Below are 10,708 nucleotides of genomic sequence, written 5' to 3' on the forward strand. Positions count from 1 at the left end.
CTCAGCAAGATGGAGCTTGATGAGCCACTTCCCAGACCCAGTTACTAGCATCAAAATGAGAGGCAGCAGAGCTCGGTGATGGCCCTACCTAGAGACCACGCTGAAATGTCACAGACACACAGAAACCAAAGACACCTCTTTGGTCATCTAGTCAGGGTAGAGGAGATTCAACATTTCCGCTACAGGTAAGTGGGTTGTTTATACTATGGGACTGACTCAAATCCAAAAATAGCCCAGGGGACCTCCCTGGCGGTCCAATGGTTAAGTCTCTGTGCTTCCACCGCAGGGGGCGCAGGTTCGATCCCTGGTTGGGGAACTAAGATCCCGCATGCCGCGCGGGGCGGCCAAAAACAAACAAACAAACAAACAAAAAAAATAGCCCATGGCACAAGAGGGAACTATAATGATGTGTGCACAAATGTGTCACGAGTGGAGAAAGTCCCGTGAGGCAGGTAGTCAATCTTTCCAGCCTGATCCTGCCTTTGCAGGCACTACAGCAGGGCAGCGTCCCGCCATCCGTCTGTAACCTTCATCCCTCTCCTCCAATAGGGGTTCAACTGACCACCATCACACAGCTCTTGATGGTGGCTAGAAGTTGAGTCACCGAGTCAGCCTTGCTCTCTCTCAGCTGAAGGAAGGCACAGAGGGCACTGCAGGTCCAGTTCTTCTAGGACCTGCTATCCTGTGAGCCCCTTCCCTCTAACCAGAGCATCTGGGTCTGTCCTGTGAGCCTTCCCCCTCTGCCCCTGGGGTCTGGGCTGGCGCTCCTCTTCCAACTCCCCTCAGAGGAGCTATTTTATTTCTAAGGAGGCAGGACCCAAGGATTCAAAGACAAAGGTACCTTTGCTGGGACCATCACTTCAGGACCATGTCTCTGCCTCTGACCCGGGGAGCGCACCTCCTTCTGAGGCCTCAGACTGGGTCTTCTGTAGTCTAACTAAGGAAGCCCATGGCAGATCAGCTGGTGTCTGAAGCTGCTGAGCCGTGGGCTCAGCTATGAAACCTGACCCCGGAAAGGCAATGACCACACAGGCGATGCAATTAGCAACCTCCATGATGGAGCCAAGTTGAGGAAAACCGCAAAGTTTTCCTTGCCACCAGAAGGCACAGTGCCTCACTCTAGTTTTAAGAATTGACCTTCAGTAAGAGCTCAATTACCGCCCGATAAGGTCTGGGCTCTGGAACGAAACTGACCGCCTGCTCTGCCGCTTTTATTCGTTTAACAAGAGGTCAGGGCCTACTGTGTGCCTGTTCTACTGTTCTACTGTTCTACGTGAACAAAACTTCAGAGCTCCCCCATCTTGCGGAGCCATACTCTTAGCAGGGGAGAGACAGTGAGCCAGCAAAGGGATAAATTTAGGGTGTGTTTGTTGCAAAGGCATAAGCGTTATGCCGAAAAAACGAAAACAGAAAAAGGATCCCTCCACTTCACTGTGTGACTTTGGTTAGGTTTCCCAGCCTTTCTGTTCTTGCTTTCTCTCTGTAAAACAAAGAGCATCGTAGTACCTACTCACAGAGCTATTCTGAACAGACTACTGTGAAACACAGGGGCGCCCCGCATTTACTAGGCACTGAGTAAACGGTCGCTGAACGAATCAAGCAATGGATCAATCATTCGCTGACCCCCGTAGCCCCGCCCCCTCCCCGCACCACCAAGGCCCTGTCACTCAACCCCCCAGGGGCGCGACCTCATTGCCCAAGGCCCCTCCGACCTCCCCATCCAGCCCATCCCCAGCTCCGCCTCCCCTTACTCCACCTCCTGGAACCCCAGGTCTCAGGGCAGATAACAACCGCAAGCGTCAACTCGCACCGCCCTCGGGGTCAGCAGAGCACTTCCGCTCGCCGTCGCCCCGGGAGCCCGAACGCTGTGCACGCGCAGGAGCGGGCTTTGGGGGCGGGGGGCAACACAGCCAATGGGCAACAACACGGCGCCTTTCGGGGACAAAGGATTCTGACGTGGCTCCCTCTGAGGTTAGATGGAGCGACGAGAGCGTGCGAGCATTTTCCGCGACGAGTCGTACGAGAGGCTGGGGAGGCGTCTCGGGCGGCGGGAGGCGAGCGGGCTCCGCGCGGACTGTCGTGGCGATCCGAGTCCGCCGCCTCCGAGGCCGAGGCCCGCTCTCCCAGTCCGTTCTCCCGCGCGGCCGGGCCTCCTTGTTGCTGTGCTCCCGGGGGAGTTCCCGCCCCTCCATCTTCCAAAGCCACGGTCTCCTCTTTCTTTAGATCCTCAGAATAAGAAACCGGTAGTCGTGCCTGCTGGCTCTGTGGCGGCACATGGGCGCGGCCATCTTGGGCGCGGGGCGGAGCCGTCGGAGCCGGGCTCTGGTCTCAGGCCAGGGGTCAGAGAGCAGGGTTCAGGCTCAGTCGGGGAAGCAGCATGGAGGAGGGGCTGGGAGGTGGGCTGCAGGGCAGGCAGCATGCACAAATGAGGAGGAAACCATGATGCCTGATTCTCCTGAAATAAATCGAGGAACTCCGGTTTCTGGGACCTTGGGGATCCTCGGAGAATCTGGGCTTTGCCGGTTTGAAAGCACAGCATAAAGTTGGGGGAGAGCTGTTTGTCTGACGATGCCAGCCAGTGGCAACAAGGGCTGCTAAAAGTCCTGTAGTGCCCTTGAGGAAAGTTTTCTGTTCCCTGTCGGGGTCTGGGGAAAGAGGCCAAGTGTGTGCCGTGTGCTTGTGGTACCTGCCTGGTCACCAAGCAGAACTCCTTGGGCTGGGCAAAGCAGGGTTTGTGCTCAGTACACCCAATTCCTTCTGTGCTACAGCCAACAGGTGCCAGGCACTGTTGAGAGAAGCAAGTGACAAAAGCAGTCATGGAAACCAACATACATTTATTTACTCTTCCGTCTGAACATATTGCTTTCTCCCTGCCTTTCCCTTTCCCCTCTGAGGAGGTGGTGGCATGTGTGATATTCCCAGGTTGGTTGGATGAATCATTGCCCAAATCTACAACCTGGAGGTCTCCTGGGAAGTGCCTCTGTCCCAGTCTTGTGTAGAAGTCCCGGGAGAAGGGTCTGTTTTCTGTCAGGCACGTGACTGGAGACTTGCCCCCCACTGTGATTCTTTGTACCTTCTCAAATGTTGGCCAGGTTTAGGGATCCTAACCTATTCATTTCCAGAAGAGAGGTGACCTGATAAGTTTTTCTAACACCACTGTCAGGAGGCAGGAGAAAGTTCATAGAGTTAGTATGACAGTGTCCTGAGGACAGTAGAGAAACCCCCAGCTGCAGAAAGACCTGGTCATTGGCCCTGGTCAGACGCTCCCCATATCCTGACTCTGCAGGAATGAGTGCTTTCACAGAAGGAGAAGGGGCTGGCGAAGGGCGTGCAGTTGTTGCTCATGCCGTGCCAGCATCTCCTAGTGTGACTTGGGCATCCAGGAACCAAGAAACATGCCAAGGTGTTCTTCCAGCCCACACTGCGCCCAGCTGTAGGGATCTACCGATCCATAGAAGAGAAGGCTTGGCTCCCCCACTTACCGGCCCTTTGGGCCTCTTCTACGTCATAGCTAAAGACCACACATCCCACCGGGCTGTCAGGATTGTTTAAAGGAACATCTCTAGCGCCCCCAGCCCAGAATGTGTCCTAAGGCAGGCACCTGGTAAGTGGTGGTATTACCAAACCAAACTTGGGTCCACTCACCCACACCCCATAAAGCCAATGTACTGACACCAGGTCGTGGTGAAGGAAAGTACAGCGTGTACTGCAGGACGCCAAGCAAGGAGTCCAGGCAACTAGTGCTCAAAAGGCCTGAACTCCCCGATGGCTTTCAGGGAAGGGTTTTTAAAGACAGAGTGAGGCAGGAGGTTGTGGGATGTTTGATCAGCTCATGGACATTCATCTGATTGGTTGGTGGTGAGGTAATCGGGGAGTCAACCTCATCAGCCTTCTGCTTCCAACCAGTCTGGGGTCTCTGTGCTTGTGGTCAGCATGCAGTTAACGTCTTCCACCTGATGGGGGTTTCAGTATCTGCAAAACAGCTCACAGGATATGGCTCCGAGTATTATCTATAGCCCTTGGGGAGGAACTAGAGGTCCTTGACTTTGTTTAATGGCTAAACTATTATTTTGTCTTGCTTGACTGTTTCCCTTTGTTTCTGCATTTTCTCACTTCTCTGATTAAATTATTCTTTGAAACTTGGGGAAGACCAAGGAGGCTAAAGTGTTTCTACAGATGAGAAGCAGGTGGAGGACATGGGAGGGGTCTGTCCCTGGAAGGCCTATAGGGTCCTGCTTGGTTACCGTGGCAGTTTCTGCTGTCCTCTCCCCAACACTAGGGGGCGTGCTGGTGCCAATGCTCTCCTTCCTGCACCGTGTGCTTCCCTCCCCTTCGCCACCAGCCTTGCCCAGGGTCACCACTGAAAACTTCTTTTTTTTTTTGCCCAGGGCCCAGGAGTGAACCCGGGCCCTTGGCGGTGAGAGCACAGAGTCCTAACCACTGGACCGCCAGGAATTCCCTGAAAACATTTTTTTAAATGGCAGTGAGGCCTCTAATTAAGTTAAAATTCATTGTAAAGTGTAACCCCAGCAGGCCCAGGTTACTCAAGCCCTTACGTTCCAAAGAAAAGCCTGTCTCGGGAAGACTGGTCCTTGTCCCACTCCTGGGGGATCACCACAAACACCCTGGCGTGTTGTGCCTAGTAGGGTATTTCTGTAATCCAGGCACCTCTGTTCCATCTGACCAGGTGGTTCATGCTAGTGGTGTGACGTATGGTGAGGGTGTGTTTTGTATATCTGAGGCCCTCGGCTGTGCTGTATTAGTTTGACATCTGGGGGCTGTAGACCGAGTAGCTAAAGTGAGTCACATGGAAGCTGCATGCCTGCATGACTGACCTCCAGTCAAATCTCTGGACCCCTAGGCATGGGTGAGCTTCCCTGACTGGCAGCACTTTGCATGTGTTGTCACACATCATTTCTGGGAGAATTAAGCATCGTCCATGTGACTCCTTTGGGAGAGGACAACTGGATCTCACCCCTGGTTTCCACTGGACTTCACCCCTGCACCTTTTGCCTTTGCTGATTTTACTTTCACTGTCATAAATCCTAACTCTGTGTATGGGACTTCCCTGGTGGTCCAGTGGTTAAGACTCCATGCTCCCAATGCAGGGGGCCCGGGTTCGATCCCTGGTCAGGGAACTAGAGCCCGCATGCCACAACTAAAGAGCCCGCATGCCGCAACTAAGACCTGGTGCAGCCAAATAAATAAATAAATAAATTTCTTTTAAAAATAATAATAATTCTGTATATTACAGCTCAGCAGGACTCACAGACTCTGAAAAGAACTAACTCAGCTTTTCTGAGTCCCGAGTCCTTCTAGGGAATCTTCAAGCCTGAGGGTGGTCCTGGGGAACCCGAACATACTGTTGCTGTAGATTCTGAGGTTGGTTTGTTTCAACCCTCCCAGTGGGTGGACCTCATGAGCACAGTCTGACTCTGCCCCCAGCAGTACACTTGCTTGGTGGTTGTGAGGAGGTTGCAGACCTGAGGAGCAGCAGCCGGAGGGCACTGCTGTGGTTTTCCCACCTCCGAGGAGCAGAGGTCCTGAGTGCTTGCAGTGGGTGGCAGCTGAGGGAGCTTGCTTTCTTGCTGCGGTGCAGGGTTCTGCTGAGGGTCCCTGGTACCCGCCTCTTCCTGGAAGTCTCCCCTGCAGTGACTGAGGTGACAGGTCCATCAAGCAGTGCCTTGATGACGTTCTGCTCTTTGAACTGTGTGAGTTCCTGTAGGAAAGGGAAGGCCAGTTGCAAGTGTTCATCTCCTGCTGCACTGCATTGCTGTCTGTGCCGCTGCCTCTGCAGATTTCCCACAGGCAGGAGAGTGTGCAGAGTGAATGGGGCTGGAATAGACAAAATGGGAATCCACCCCAGGGAACTGGCTGATGGCTCCAAAATGGTGGCATGAGGCCAATCCCATGACTGTCAGGTGGCACAGAGGTTAGAGCTTCAGTCTTTGGATGACTGCGTCTGTTAGTTGAGAAGGCTGTGTACTATAATAAACCCAAAAGGAGGAAGACTTCAGCTAGTTTTTGACGATTCTACTTTCAAGTTCTCTTTCTGTTATTGAAGGATGTTGTAATAAGCCAGTGTGTAATAATATTTACTGTGGGAAACAGGCAGGAGAGTATGTAGAGTGAGTACAGCTGCTGTTTTCAGAAATGAATTCCCTTTCCTCTTGTGCCCCTCTCTTCAGTCATTTTGCTGTACTCTTCACGTCCTATGTTGATGTCACTATCTCATCTGAATTTAACAGTGGTTTTTGCCAGATGTCTTACCACTGGTTAATATATTAAAATTATTGCCAGTAGCCAAATGTATTTTTATACTTCTGCTTGCTTCAGTTATTTTTGTACAAGTTTCCTGTTGATTTGTAATGTATTAGCACAAAACAAATTCTTAATGTCCATCTCCAGTTTGAATTTCACATGCTAAACCAAGAAAAACCTATAGGGCTTCCCTGTTAGCGCAGTGGTTAAGAATCCCCCTGCCAATGCAGGGGACATGAGTTCGAGCCCTGGTCCGGGAAGATCCCACATGCCGCGGAGCAACTAAGCCTGTTCTCTAGAGCCTGCGAATCACAACTACTGAGTCCGTGTGCCACAACACTGAAGCCTACGTGCCTAGAACCCATGCTCCGCAACAAGAGAAGCCACCGCAATGAGAAGCCCGTGCACCGCAACGAAGAGTAGCCCCCGCTCGCCGCAACTAGAGAAAGCCTGTGTGCAACAACAACGACCCAAAACAGCCAAAAATAAAATAAATAAAATAAAATTTTAAAATAATAATAATAAGATGGGGGAATTCCCTTAAAAAATGCTTGATTCTTTAAGGAAAAAAAAAAGGATAACCTATAAATTACAATTATTTAGATTTTATTAAATTATCTGTTGGTGAATAAAGTATGAGGTATGCTTAAAAGAATATAGAGGAGATTCATATTTCTATTTCATATGAGTTTTCTGAGTAAGAACACATCCCTCCCATCCACATTCACTATATTCACAGGGTTTCTGCAGTATGAATTCTCTCATGCTTGGTAATGACAACAGTGCAGCCACATCTAAAGGATTTCCCAGATTTAATACATTTGTAGGATTCTCTCCAGCAAGAATTCTCATATCTCAGCAACACAGAGGTCATGTCTGCAGACCTTCCCACATTCATATCATTTACAGAGTTTCACTTCAGTATGAACGCTATGATGTTGAGTAAGATATGGGGATTGGCTAATTCAACACATTTGCAGGATTTCTCTCTGATATGAATTCTCTAACGTTGAGTAAGAAGGGAGTATTGGCTAAGGTCTTTCCATGTTCCTTACTTTAATAAGGTTTCTATTCAGTAGAGAGTTTATAATGCTGAATAAATTGTGATCCAGAACTAAATGCATTTGCAAATTGATTTGAATTGTACGTTTTCTCTACACCATGTGTTCTCTGATGTTTACTCTGAGCATTAACTAGAAGTCTTCGCCATTTCTCAAGTTTATAGGATTTTACTCAAAATAAAATCTTTGTCCTTGAGCACAAGAGTAGAATTCTCTCTTTTTTTAAACATGCTGGGTTTTTAAAAAAATTATTCATTTATTTATTTTTGGCCGCACCACACGGGCATGTGGGATCTTAGTTCCCTGACCAGGGATGGAAGCCAGGCCCATGGCTGTGGAAGTGCAGAGCCCTAACCACTGGACCGCCAAGGAATTCCCAAGAGTAGAATTCTCTTCACGCTCATTATATTTCAAGGGTTTTTCTTTAGCATAGGCAACTTTGTTTTATTGGGAGTAAATTTATTTGGGTATAAATTAATACAGTATTAATATATAATACTGATATATATAATATTGTTTTATTGGGAGTAAATTTATATGGGAATTTTTTTATCATATATATAATACTGAGTTTCTCTAATTCCTTTTGTGAAAATGCTCTTGAACCACTGGCTTCAAATGGAGACCTTTACCAGGTTTGTTACATTTGCCTCTTTTTTCCCCAGTGTTTTTCTTTAGCATAGATAACTTTTACCTGAAATGCCTCCCTTTTCCCCTCTGCATCTCAAATTAACCTTTGCATTGTCACTTTTTTTCTGAAATGAAAATTGTATCATTGTTAATATGCACAGATACCCTAGCTAGATACCAACTAGGGACTTTGTAGAATCAAGATTAGCTATCATGTACGTGTCAATGATAACTAGTAAAATATATATACTAGGAAGAATGATGCACATCAAAAAGCAAGAATTCAACTATAAATAAACCTAAGAAGATTGTATGTCATCTATATAAAAGAGAATAAATAAACTGTATTCATGAATGCAGACTCAATACTGTAAAACCCCAATTGTCCATAAACCTAATCCATGAATTTCAGGCAATTTGAATCAATATTCTAAATAGGATCAGGGGCCTTTGGTACAATTCTTCATTTTGATTGGCAGGAAAAAATATATATGAAAACAGCCAAGGGTATTTTGAGGATAGTTATAATAAGGGAAGACATATAAGATACTACACTCCATTATAAACTACAGTAAATAAAACATGTGGCATAGAGCAGAATTAAAGAAATCACTGAAACAGAATAAAAAATCCAGAATCGGTGTCAAGTATATGAAATACTAAATGAAGTTTAGCTAACAATAGTGTGAAAAAACTAAGAAATTGAGAGGGGAATTTGCCTTACTATATATAAAGTTATAAATCTACTTAAACTAGGTTATGATGGTTGATGAAAAAGTCAGTGGAAGGCAGAGGTCCAATGCATAGCCATGCATATATGGAGAATAACATGACAAATGTGTTGTTCCAAGTTTGTGGAAACTGATAGTGCTGATATGATGTAAATCTATTTGTAAGGGAAAAAAATTCTGGACCCCTAAATCATATCGTATACAATGACAAACTCCAGATGGATTAAAATTAAATACGACAAAATAATAAAATGTCATAATGAAATATAGGAAAATATCATATAACATTGTGATGGAGGATAAACAGGAACAACTCAGAAGCCATAAAGTAAATCCTAGACCTCATTAAAACATCTTTAAAATCAAAAAAATATCAAAAGGTAAGATGTACATTGGGGGAACTTCCCTCGTGGTGCAGTGGTTAAGAATCTGCCTGCCAATGCAGGGGACATGGCCCTGGTCCGGGAAGATCCCACATGCCGCGGAGCAACTAAGCCCGTGCGGCGCAACTACTGAGCCTGTGCTCTAGAGCCGGTGAGCCACAACTACTGAGCCCACGTGCCACAACTACTGAAGCCCGTGCGCCTAAAGCCTGTGCTCTGCAACAAGAGAAGCTACCACAATGAGAAGCCCGTGCACCACAACAAAGAGTAGCCCCCGCTCACCACAACTAGAGAAACCCCAGGCACAGCAACGAAGACCCAATGCAGCCAAAAATAAAAAATAAATAAATAAAAAATAAATAAATTTTTTAAAAAAGATGTACATTGGGGAAAATATTTGCAACACTTACAACAGAGCTACTATTCCTAATAAACAATATCCCCACAAACTGTTGTAAGAGAGAATAGAAAAATAGAAAAATGGACAAAGAATATGAAGAAGCTAGTCACAGAATAAGAAAAAAGTTGTAACTATTTTGAATTAGTTTTTCTTTTGGATGGTATACCATGTGGATATAGTCTTCAAAGGAATAAAGGAAGTTCATATTTATGAGGGGGAGGTGTGCTCAATCTCATATTTGCATCTCTGACTCTGAATTTTTTCTAAACTATAATCTTACATTTCCTACTGCACATAATGCTTGGGAATCTAATTCACACCTCAAACCTATTAAAAGCCAAACAAACTCATCATATTTTTAATCAGAGTAACATACAATCATTGTATTAAAATTAATGAGAAGAAACTGGAACTCTCCTACTTTTCTGGTGGGAATGTGTTGAATAAAAAGATACAGCCACTTGGGAAGACAGTTTAGCAGTCCCTCAAAAGATTAAACAGAGTTACCATATGGCCCAGCAATTTCACTCCTAGGTGTATACCCAAGGGAATTGAAAAACATGTTCACCAAAAAAACTTGTTGTACATAAATGTTCAGAGCAACGTCATTCCTAATAACCAAAAAGTGGAAACAAACCAAATGTCAATCAACTGATAAATGGATAAACAAAATGTGTATCTATACAATGAAATATTACTTAACCATAAAAAGGAATGAAGTACTGATACAATGTACAATGTGTATGAACCATTATAAGTTAAAGAAGTCAAATACTACTCAGCCATGAAAAAGAATGAAATTTTGCCATTTGCAACAACATGGGTGGACTTGGAGGGTATTATGCTAAGTGAAATAAATCAGAGAAAGATAAATACTGTATGAAATCACTTATATGTGGATTCTAAAAAATTAATGAATATAACAAAACAGAAACAGATATAGAGAACAAAATACCAGTGGGGAAAGGGAATGGGGTAGGGGCAAGATAAGGGTAGAGGATTAAGAGGTACAAGCTACTATGTATAAAATCAATAAGCTACAAGGATGTATTGTACACCACAGAGAATATAGCCAACATTTTATATTAACTATACATGAAATATAACCTTTAAAAATCGAATCACTATGTTGTACACCTGAAACATATACTACTGTACATCAAATATACCTCAGTTAAAAAAAAAAAGAAGCCAGACACAAAAAGCCACCTATTCTATGATTCCATTGATATGAAATATCCA

The sequence above is a fragment of the Balaenoptera musculus genome, chromosome X (assembly GCF_009873245.2).
Source record: "Balaenoptera musculus isolate JJ_BM4_2016_0621 chromosome X, mBalMus1.pri.v3, whole genome shotgun sequence".
Lineage (NCBI taxonomy): Eukaryota > Metazoa > Chordata > Mammalia > Artiodactyla > Balaenopteridae > Balaenoptera > Balaenoptera musculus.